The sequence below is a fragment of the Chiloscyllium punctatum genome, chromosome 51 (genome assembly GCF_047496795.1).
Source record: "Chiloscyllium punctatum isolate Juve2018m chromosome 51, sChiPun1.3, whole genome shotgun sequence".
Lineage (NCBI taxonomy): Eukaryota > Metazoa > Chordata > Chondrichthyes > Orectolobiformes > Hemiscylliidae > Chiloscyllium > Chiloscyllium punctatum.
Window position 1 is genome coordinate 49,065,513 of NC_092789.1, and position 12,480 is coordinate 49,077,992.

Here is a 12,480-nt window from a genome sequence, read left to right on the forward strand (position 1 = left end):
CTGAAGCGACTTGAGCAAATGACTCAGTTCCTGGGCAGTGGCATTTTTAATAAGGGATAGCATTACAGCTGTACTTAGGAATGATATTCCTGGAAATACATCCAGGGAAGTTATTTGGGTTGAACTGAAAAAACAAGAAAAGGATGATCACCTTATTGGGACTGTATTATAGACCTCTCATAGTCAGTGAGAAATTGAGAAACACATTGGTAAGAATATTTCAGTTATCCATAAGAATAATAGGGCAGTTATGATGAGGGGCATTTACTTTCCAAACATAGAGTGGGACTGTGATCGTCTAAAGTGTTTAGATGGAAAAGAATTGTTCAGAGTGTACGCGAATTTCTACTGTGTCAGGATGTGAATGTACCGAGTAGAGAAGTGCTAAAATTGACCTGCTCTTGGGGAATAAAGTAGGGCAGGTGACGGACGTGTCAGTGGGGGAATAATTTGGGGCCACAGACCGGAATCCTATTGCTTTTAAAATAGTGATGGAAAAGGAGAGACCGGATCGAACAGTTGAAGCCCACAATTTCAGGAAGGCTAATTTTGACGGTATTACATAAGAACTTCCAAAAGCTGATAGGGAGCAGATGTTCGCAGTTAATGGGATCGCTGATAAATGGTAAGCCTTTATAAATGAACGGAAACGCTGTTCTGTGAAGGGAATTTTGGATCACTCAAGACTTTGAGGGTTTGGTTAATAACAAGAAGGAAGCAAATGTCATTTACAGACAGGAGAGATCGAGTGAATCATTCGAAATATATAAAGACAGCAGGAGAATCCTTAAGAGGGAAATCAGGGGGCAAAAAGGGAACATGCCATACCTTTGTCAAAAACGGTTATAGAGAATCCAAAGTGTTTTTAGAAATACATTAAGGACAAAACCGTAACGACAGAGAGAATAGGGTCCCTCAATGATCAGTAAGGCCGTCTTCGTGTGGAGCCACAGGAAATGGGGAAGATACTAAATATTTGGCGTCAGTGCTTACTGCAGTGAAGAACATGGAAGGTATAGAGTGTGGGGAAATGGATGATGACAACTCGAAAAATGTCCAAGTTACAGAGGAGAAAATGCTGCATGTCTTAGAATGCATAAACGTGGATAAATCCCGACGACCTGGTCACGTCCCTCGAGATCTTTGAGAATATAGGGATAGAGAGCTGGGCCTCTTACTGAGATACTTGTATCATCGATAGTCACAAGTGAGGTTCCACAAGATAGGAGGTTGGCTAACGTGATACTATTATTTATGAAAGGTGGTAAGAACAAGTCAGGGAATTATAGACCAGTAAGCCCTATATTGGTGGTGAGCAAGTTGTTGCAGCGAATCATGACGGATATGATTTAGATATGTTTGGATAGACAAGGACTGATTAATGGTAGTCAACATGATTTTGAGCAATGGAAATCATGTCTCACGGACTTGATTGAGGTTATTTTGAAAAGGTAACAAAAAGGTTTGATGACGAAGGAGCGGTGAACGTGATCAATATCATTAGAAATGCGTTCGACAAGTTCCCATGGGAGAATGGATAGCAAGGTTTCAACTGATGGAATACAGGGATAACTAGCCATTTGGTACAGAACTGTCTCGAAGGTAGAAGAAAGAGGGTGGTGGTGGAGGGTTGTTTTTCAGGATGAACGTCTGTGACCAGTGGAGTGCCACAAATATCGGTGCTGGGTCCACTACTTTTCATCATTTGCATAAATGACTTGGATATGAACATAAAAGGTATATTGGTAATTTTGTAGGTGACATCAAAATTGTAGGTATTGTGGACAGCGAAGATGCTTACCTCAGATTACAACAGGATCTTGACCAGATAGGCCAATTTGCTGAGGAGTGGCAAATGGAGTTTAATTGAGTTAAATACGAGGTGCTAGTCCAGAACTAGAGGGCATAGTTATAGGGTGAAAGGGGAATGGTGCAAAAGGAACCTAAGGAGCAACATCTTTCATGCAGAGGATGGGGTGTGTGTGTATGGAATGAGCTGCCAGAGGAAGTGGTGGAGGCTGGTTCTTTTGTAACATTAGAAAGGCATCTGGATGTGCATATGAATAGGAAGGGTTGGAGGGATATGGGCCGGGTGCTGGCAGGTGGGCCAAACTTGGGTTGGGATATCTGGTCAGCATCGACGACGTGAACCGACGGTTCTATTTCCATGCTGTACATCTCTATGACTTGATGACAACCAAGTCATTGACAAAATGACAAAAAGTATCGGATATTGTTTTATTTATTTTTAGCCTGAAATCTTTAGATGTGAATCATTAAACAACAATTCAAGGATTATAATATCCTGTACCATTTTCCAAACTTTTAAAAAATTTTCATGCCTGATCACTTCCAATAACCGAACAGTTTCACTGTCACGTCTCAAGAATGGAGCAGGGCAGAAGGATGGGGAAAGATAATCTCCAATAGGGTGGGCTCCGGTGCGGGGAGGAGAGAGACGACATTCCTCTGAAGGCACAGCTCCAAAGACTTCACCAAATCTCATATATCTTTCATTCATGGGACTTGGTTTTTGCTGGCCCGTCTCCTGTCCCTCGTTGCCCCTCTTGCAAAGGTTGGGTGGAGGTAAGGGTGAGCTGTTCCTTGAACCTCTCCAGACTGTGTCGTGAAGGCAGACTCGCAATAAACTATGAAGCAGTGAATTCCAGGACTTTGACTCAGCAACACTGAAGGAATGGTAGCGATCAGTGGTAGGTCAGTCCTCTTCAATGATGTAAACAAATTGAGGAATACACTGAGATCAAACGGGCAGATCGCAAGCTCTGGCTGTGACACTTAAATGTTCATCACATAAAGAATCTCGACAGGAAAACCACTGACTGAGCAGGCTCACAGATAAAAGGCAGAACATTTAGACGACGGGAAGTGATTAGTGGGTCATTGAATAGAAGCATCTTAAATGAACTGAACCTGAACCACCCTACCTGCCACAGATGGATCTGTCCGCAATGGTATTTCTCGGAGAGTCCAGTGCACAGGCATGACAGAGGTGCATTCCCACACATCATAAAGATGCCTTCTGTCGTGTTATGTGGCACTACTGCTGGCAAAATTTAACGTACATCTCAAGAATCCAGCAACTTAAAACTGAACATCTATCAGGTAACTGTGGCCCTTCGGCAGCAGCAGAACTGTAACCAACCATTAACATATAGCTGCGAAATAAGCATTTATTTTCTATCAGAGGATGCATCTAGTATTCTTCACTTCGATGTCTGTCAAAGTTTGGCTATTACGTGCATTCGTAGAGGCTTTCCCTTAAATGAGCAAGTGATTCAAGAGTCACGGGGAAAAGATGGGAAAGTGAATCTGAGGATTATTAGCTAAGTCATGATTTTGTATGTTTTTTGAACGAGCAGAGTTGTTTGGCTGAATCTTCTTTTTGCCCCACGTCTTATTGTTTTGGGGTCGAAAATTATGTTTATGTGGTGATGAGCGATCTGCTGCTTAGTTTTTTGGGCTGTTAATTGAGAGGAGGATTCTGAATTCTGTCGAGCGGCTAATCATTTGTGGAGACAGAGAGTGGTGCGTGTGTATAATGAGCTGCCAGAGGAAGTGGTGGAGGCTGGTACATTTACTGCATTTAAAAGGAATCTGGAAAGGGACATTAATAGGAAGAGTTTAGAAAGATATGTGCCAAATGCTGATAATTGGACGTGGATTTATTTAAAATATCTTGTCGGCATGGATGAAGGGTGTTTTTCCATGTTATAAATCTCGATGATTGTAGCAGATGTACCAGGAAATGAAGGTTTAAAGCACCCGAATAATATGAGAAAAATTATAATAATGTCAGGGTCAAGCATTCTTGTACTTGTCCAGAAAGATCGAATTCATAAGCAAAAGGTTTTTGTGAGACTGGGCTAGGCTTTTCCACTGTCTTTGTGCTGTTCATTCTCTTGGCCGCAGGATGGTGTGCTGATTCTCCCCAGGGTTCTGTATCTGCCAGTGTCACATGTCCTCTCATCATTTCTGTCTTTCAAAAAGTTACTGGGAGAAGTTTTTCGCAGGTGAATGGGTCAGTTTGAAATTGGGATGCCTTTGAAACTGAGTTTAAAAGAGGCCAGAGACATTGCATTCTTGACAGAGTGAATGGCAAGGCTGGCAGGTGGAAGGAATGCTGGAAGACTAGAGAAATTGAGGCTCTGGTCAAAAAAAAGAAGGAGGCTTTTGTCAATTATAGACAGCTGGGTGTGAGTGAATCCAAAAGGAGTAAAACTGGAATCATAGGATTTCAAGTGGAAAATCAGGAGATATAATGGGGACATGAGGAAACCTTTTTGAATATAGTTAGGGCGAATCAAAAGAGATTCCACAAATACATTAAGGACAAAAGAGTGAAGAGGGAGAGAAGAGACACCTCCCCCTACATCCCCATCCCCCAAAAGGTCAACAAGTCCAAGTAGTCTGTGGGGAACTCATAGAGACAGGCAAGGTATTTAAAAAGTGTTCCGCATCAGTATTTATTGTTAAGAAGGAAATGAAAGCAAAATAACTTGGAAATATGCATAGCCACATATCAGAAAGGATCCATTTTACAGAGAAGTAGGTGCTGGACATCTTAAAATGAATGAAGCGGGGTAAAGCCCCGAGATATGACCAGATAAATGCCAGAAATTTGTCACAAGTTAGATCACTGATTATAGTACCCCTTGCTGAGGTATTTGTAACATCGATCACTACAGCTGAGGCGGTGGAAGACTGGAGATTTGCTAACGTGATGTCAATACTTCAGAAAGTTGGTAATGAAAAAGCAGGAAAATAGAGACCAGTGAGCCTGATGTCAGTGCTGGGTAAATTGTTGGAAAGAATCCTTTGGTACAGAATGTACATGTGTTTGGATAGACATGGACTAATTAGGAGCAGTCCACGTGGTCGTTGTGCATGCAAAATCATGTTTCATGACTTGATAGAATTTTTGAAGAATTGTCAAACAAGATTGATAAAGGCAGAGCAAGGCATCTGGTCCAGATGGACTACAGCAATGTTTTCGATCAGGTTCTGCATGGTAGACGGGATAGCAAGGTTTGATCACATGGAATCCAGGAGGGCGAAATTTTTAGATATATATTGCCTTGACAGTGGCAGATAGGGTGGTGGTGGAATGTTCGATTTCAGACTGGAAGCCTGTGACAAGCAGAATGTCATATTAATTCTGACTTATCATCACAGGTGCTGCCAGACCTGGTGAGATTAGATTAAATTAAATGCAATGTGGAAACAGGCCCTTCAGCCCAACAAGTCCACATGGACCCGCTGAAGAGCAACCCACCCACACCCATTCAGCTGCCTTCACTCTTACATTTGCACCTTACACTACGGGCAATGTAGCATGGCCAATTCACCTCAACTGCACTTTTTTTGGAATGTGGAAGGAAACCAAGGCACCTGGAGGACACCAATGCAGGCACGCAAACTCCAAACAACCAGTTGCCTGAGGCGTGCATTGAACCCGAGTCCCTGTTACTGTGAGAGCATCAGTGCTAACCACTGTGCCACCGAGCCGCACAACTTTACCGTCCTCGCGATTTTTGTTTGTGTTGTTGGCAAAGGGGCTGAATGAATTAAGGATATCTGGGAAAGAGCAAGTTGGACACAGAAGTGTCCTTTTCCATGCCATAAAATTATATATCTTTGTACTTTTATGACTCATTGTTCGTCCTCCAGTTCAGATCCTGCAACAGGCGCTGTCTTGATTGATTGATTGATTGTCACGTCGACAGAAGTTAACTGAAAGGTTTTTATTTATGAGCAGTACAGATGACAATAAGCGAGGATGTACAGCGCAAGGACACATACAGAGAGACACATAGGTAATATTATACATTTCACACACATTCGGCCAGAACAACGCTTACATTATCATAATTACTTAAGGACAGGGAGTGCTTTCATCAGTGTAATACAGACAGGAAAATGTTGTTCCGGAAACTGCTGGTGTATGTGTGTGTGCATGTGTGTGAATGTGTGCATGTGCACGTGTGTGTCGTGTGTGTGTGTGTGTGTGTGTGTGTGTGTGTGTGTGTGTGTGTGTGTGTGTGTGTGTGTGTGTGTGAGAGAGAGAGAGAGAGAGAGAGAGAGAGAGAGAGAGAGAGAGAGAGAGAGAGAAAGAGTTCGTGTGTTCAGGTCTCTGTATCTTCTGCCTAACTGAATAGATTGGAAGAGGTGATTACTTCGAAGCAATTGGTCTTTGATGATGTTGGCAGCATTTTGATGGCAGCAATCCATGTAAACGGTGTAAATGAATGGAACGCAGGTTTCCTTGAGGCTGTGGTCTGAACACCCCACCTTCTGTACCTTCATACTGTCCCAAACTAGGAGGGACCACTTTGGAGTCACAATAGTCTGAATGACTGGAGATGGAGAATTAAAACACAGGAAGACGCTGAGGTTGCAGTGAATTTCATATAACCTGGCCCCTCGTTTTAGAGGTTACCACGAACTGTTCCTATGTTTGAAGATTCCATAGGATTATGAGAATAAAAGCGTTTATTTTACCAAAAACTGCCTAGGCCCTGCTGTCACTGTAATCAATTTGTGCAGATACTTTAATAATTGAAAAATACACGTATATGTTTCTTACTTTAAAAATGTCTAGTCCATTATATGGTAGTTCCACTTATATCATCCAGTGCTCTATCGGTCAATTTTCAAAGCAGCTGCTTTTGTAAACCAGTTAGATCATTGAAGAAGGGGCTTGGATTTGTGATCAACAAAATTGACAGATGTGATAACTACAACGTATAGTCCACACATTTCAAGCAAAGAGGCATTGCTCCCACTCGTGAACTTGTGAAAAACACATGGAGCTAAATTTTAAACATTATGAAAGCAAAGGTGGTAGTGGGGAACCATCCTTTTATATCCTGTCCCATGTGAATCCAGAAACATAACTGAGAGAAAATGTGGCGATAATAAATTTCCTCAAAAGCGAGTTGAATAAGCAGCTGTGGGGTAAAGGTCAGGTGAAAAAGAAGAAAGTGGTTGAATGAGCTCAGCTGAGTGAAACCCGCAGAGAGCTGTGAATGACAGTCCACGCTGAACAGTCACTGGCTGGGCTACGAATATCTTAATGGGTTTAACTTGAGGTTCGGATTTTTTTAACTGGATTAGTTAGGTCCAGTACTAGAACAGTGCAAACGATTAATCTCGAACTCATATTGTCGTTTAGCAGTTACCAAGTGTGAAGACATGTTTGAACTGATCAGGAAAAAGTGAGGACAGCAGATGCTGGAGATATCCAGAATCTGTTTTCCAGCACCTACAGTCATTGTTTTTAGCCTACTGAAGATGAGAGGCGAGAGTGTGGTGCTGGAAAAGCACAGCGGGTCAGAGAGCATGGAGGAGCAGGAAAATCGACGTTTCGGGCAAACGGTCTTCGTCAGAAATCTGATGAAAAGCTTTTGTCCGGACTGTCAATTTTCCAGCTCTTGAGTTGCTACCTGAACTATTCTGCTTTTCCAGCACCACACTCTCGACTTTAAACTGATCAAACCTGGCCATTTCGAGTGTTTCATGCTCTAACTAAATGTTTGCATCCTGAGTTTTTCAACAACAGGGGATGTCACGCATGTTGTAATCTGTTTACTCAACATTTACCAAATGAAAAAAAAACACTTCATTGTCCCGATGGATGCTCCGAAAAGTATAAAATGAATGCACTGGGATGGAACGTTTCAGATTTGAACTTGGAAAATTATCTGCAGTACAAAACAACGCAATACTTTCACACAGAAAATGCATCGTGTTGTACGAGCTGTCAGGAAAATGTTTTATGCGATCCTTACTATAATTGGAATTCCTGGTAAGTGTTTATAAGGTTTAAAATTGATTAATCCTGTATATGCTTTGACTTTTGATATGCACGGTGACTTCAGATAGCATCTGATGGTTATTCTGATACTGACAACATAATATTATTACTGGTACCAAAATTTCATTTTTATGTGTACAATGCTACTTTTTTGCTGAAAATGCCTATTTAATTCTTTCTCCCGCACAGAGATGTGAGTCTGCGAATGTGTGCATCTGTGTGTGTGTGAGAGAGAGACAGAGAGACAGAGAGACAGAGAGACAGGGAGACAGAGAGAAAGAGATCAGTGCTGTTATGCTCCAGACAGGAAAGGGGAAACTCCTGATAGTAGGTATTGTCGTAGATTATCAATGTTATATTGTACTTTGCGCGATGAAAAATAGACAACCACCTGTCATAGCACTTGATTTTTGTTACTGAGATAAATTATTCGTTAGCTTTGCTCTTGTGTGGATGATTGCCTTCAGATTCACACATCATTTACTTTGAATCTAATTAGATGCAGTGATTTATTGATAGCACTTTCTCATCTTGATTAATCTTCTGTCAGGTTCACAATTTAAATAGAATCGGATGTCACATGTCCTGCTTAAGTAAAGAATTTATATCAAGACGCAGAAATAAACACAGATGATTAATATTTTAATACACAGCTTGGGAACATAACAGGATATAAACTAGATAATCTGATCCTTAATCAATTTCCCATCACTTATCTCGATGTCTCCATATGGTTTCACGGCCATCTCCCTCGCTTTTCTCACAGTTGCCGATCTCTAATTCTTCCAGCAATTTCAAAGGGAACTCTCATACTCAGGAGCAAATCAATCTATTTTCTCTTTTGGGTGTTTTTTCTTAATTTTGTGGGTTTAGTGTGTACTGCGGCAGAAAGGCAGAATATGGCACTCCCACAATTTCACCATCTTCTGTGTTCAGACCAGAGTATCGCTTTAAGGTCTCTCTTGAATATTACACAAAGTTTCCAAACTACAGAATAATGGTAACGACTGTTCAGATTTCACCAATTCATATTACCTTCCTGTTATGGAATTATGCATGTACAGGAGAAGTAAACCCACCAAGGCATCATAATTGTATGTTCTGCTGATTTTAAGATCACAAATCTTCCAGCTCAGTGAGCAAACTTATATCCATCAAAGACACGGAAAGAACAATACTGGCCAAGGGACTCAACCACAACCATATCCAAGACAGCAGATATCCTAGCAGCACGAGAATGCACACTCAGGAACAATGGACTGACAGAAGAGACACAACAAAGAGTGAGACAAAGTATCGTACCTCTGATGTCAAGGAAAAGACAAACACATCATCTCAACACCAAGGAGAGCGAAGTACTAAAATCACTTAGAAACGATAAGAACATATATCATACTACCAGCAGACAAAGGCAGAATGACGGTCATCCTTGACAGAGCAGAGTATATCCAAAAAAGCGCAACAACTACTTGCAGATACAAACACCTACCAAAAGACGGAGTTTGACACCACCCCACAGCTCACCAATAGGATAAACAACACACTGAAGAACCTACAAAAAACGAACAAGTAACAGGTTTGACCTACAAAAAATGAAACCTGAAAGCAACAACACACCCAGTTTCTATGGACTACTAAAATGCACACACCAGACATCCCACTCAGACACATAGTATCACCACCAGGGACACCATCACACTAACTGGCTGAAGAACTACAGCAGAAACTGAAACACCTGATCAGCGGATCCAGACACTCTATTTAGTCAACACAGGAATTCTTGCACATCATCAGAAATATACATATAGGCAAGGCAGAAAGTATGGTCTCATTCAATGCAACGGCACTGTTTACCTCTATCGACAAAACCCTAGACAGAGAAACAATAACCAATCTGCTGGACACACAGAACGGACAACAGAACGGTGAACCTATCAACAAAGACGGCATACTCATACTACTGGACCTGTGCCTCACAACACACTTCACATTCAACAACCAAATATATGAACAAATCAACGGCACAACCATTGGCTCACCCATAGTCTGGACTCATAGCAGAAGCCGTAATGCAAAGATTAGAGCAAACACTCTTACCGAAAATTCAACCCAACCTTGGGGTCAGATATGTGGATGATACCTTTGTAATCATTAAAAACACAAACTGGATCATCAAAGCCACACTCACAGGAATCCAATTCTCTCGAGAGGAAGAAAAGGACAACCAACTCCCATTCCTAGACGTGATGATACAGAGAACAACGAATGAAGAATTCACCACAAAGGTATACAGGAAAACTACACATCCAGAACAAGTCCTGAATTATGAAAGCAACAACCCCAACACACACAAAAGAATTTGCATCAAGACACTGTTCAAAAGGCCCATACACAGTGTAGTACACCACAACTGCAAAAAGAGGAAGAAGAACACCTCTATAAAGTATTCGCCAAAAATGGATACCCTCGCAATTTCATCAACAGATGCCTAAGGGAAAGACAACGGAACGAGGACATGCCGCAACCCAAAGGATTAGCCACACTACCATACATCAGGAGCATTTCCGAACTGACAGCCAGGCTACTGCGACCACAAGGACTCATAACAGAACGCAAAGCAACAGCCGCTCTCAGACAACAACTCACCAGAACGAAGGACCCGATACCCAGCATGAACAAAACCTTTGTGATGTACAGAATCCCATGCAAGGACTGCACAAAACACTACATAGGACAAACAGGAATACAGCTAACGATCCGCATCCATGAGCACCAACTTGCAACGAAACGACACGACCAGCTATCCTTAGTAGCCACACACGCAGATGACAAGCAACATGAGTTCGACTGGGACAACACAACTATTATAAGACAAGCCAAACAGAGAACATCAGGGAATTCCTAGAGGCATGGCACTCATCTGCAGATTCAATCAATAAGCACGTCGACCTGGACACCATATACGATCCACTGCAACAGACAGCTGGAACTGACAACCGGAAGCGGCCGAGACAAACCACTATAAATGACGGAGGAAACATCACAGAAGCCCTTCACAGGAGGCTGCCAAGCACTAAGGATGTCACCTCGACAGAGGACGAAACGTCTGCAATACAAATTCCCAGCTCGGCGAACAGAACCACAACAACGAGTTAAAAACCTTCTCACAAACTTTATAAGAATCACAAATTTGTCTCAGAGTCCATAATGGGTGTACGAGATGAATGAATATGTCCACACTCATAGTGTGTGGCATCTGGAGAAATCTGTTTTGATTAAAAGTGTACTGTCCCATCGAACGCATTTTTTCCCCAACTTAAATCATTATCTATCTGTTTCCAGAACAATAGCGACTCGTCCGAGGTCGATGGGCTCAGGTCACACCAGAAAATATTTAGCGCATGACTATGATCCAATCATCGGAGCAGTTCCTCCTTGGAAGACCATTTTTTTCTTTCCCAGCTTCCTCACTCAACTGTGTCTCAGGGGGTAGCACAGCGCCAAGTACCCGGGTTTGACTTGTCTGACTGCCTGTGTGCAGTTTGCACATTCTTACCGTGTCTGCATGGATTTATTCTGGGTGCCACATTATCCTCTTATGGTCCAGAGATGTGTAGGTTAGGAGGATTGACCATGTTTACGAGCACCTTCCATTCGCTACTGTGTGGAATAAAGGGTCATCGGCCTATCAAGTCAACACCAACTCTCGAAGGTTAACCCACCCAGACCCAGTCCAATTATTCTATATTCAGCCCTGAAAAATGCACCTAAGTCACACATATGTGATCAATATAAGCAGCTTATCATGGCCAATTCACCCTGCACATCGTTGGCCTGTGGGAGGAAACCAGAGTACCCGGAGGTGAAACAAACAGACACAGGGAGGATGAGCAAACTACACATAGACAGTCGCCGAAGTTGGAATCAAACCCAGGTCTCTGGTGCTGTGCTAACCCCATAGAACAGACTTGAATGAATGAGTTAGAAAAGAAAAATGTTCTCCAAGATAGAAAGTGCTCGGATAATTGCATCATTGTATGTGCTCAAGATTTTCTGTTGTGAACTGGCCTGGCACTGTGAGGCAGCAGTGCTAACCACTGAGCCTTCGTGTCGAGGGATGTTCACGGCCGGTGAAAGTTCCATGGGAAATACGAGATTACCGGATAGGCATGGAAAACTCTCGTGTGTTTAGAGGGATAGGGACGCTGGATGGCATGTTCTTCCGAGGGTCAGTTCATTCTTGATGAGCTGAGAAGCCTCCATAGCTATTCAATGATTCTTTCGACATAAAAGTATTCAGACCTTCAAATCACTGTATTCGTCGAAATCCCGCGTTCCAAGTATGAAAGAAAATGAATGTAGCCACAATTACGTGCCTTAGCTTAGTTATGGTTTAAATTGTGAAAAGGGCCCATTTACGTGTTTTTAATCAAATCTCAGTGCTTTCTGACTCCACACGAATATAAACAATATTGTGACCCTTCAGCCTATTTCCTCTTACAGCAAATCTCCTGGCAATTGTGATCCTGTCCCAGGGAAAGTGTGGAATCTCCAACTGCACCACTCGTTACATGGTGGCCATGGCAATGGCGGATCTACTGACGATTATCACTGAGGTCATGCTTCTCCGAATCAATTGGTATTAT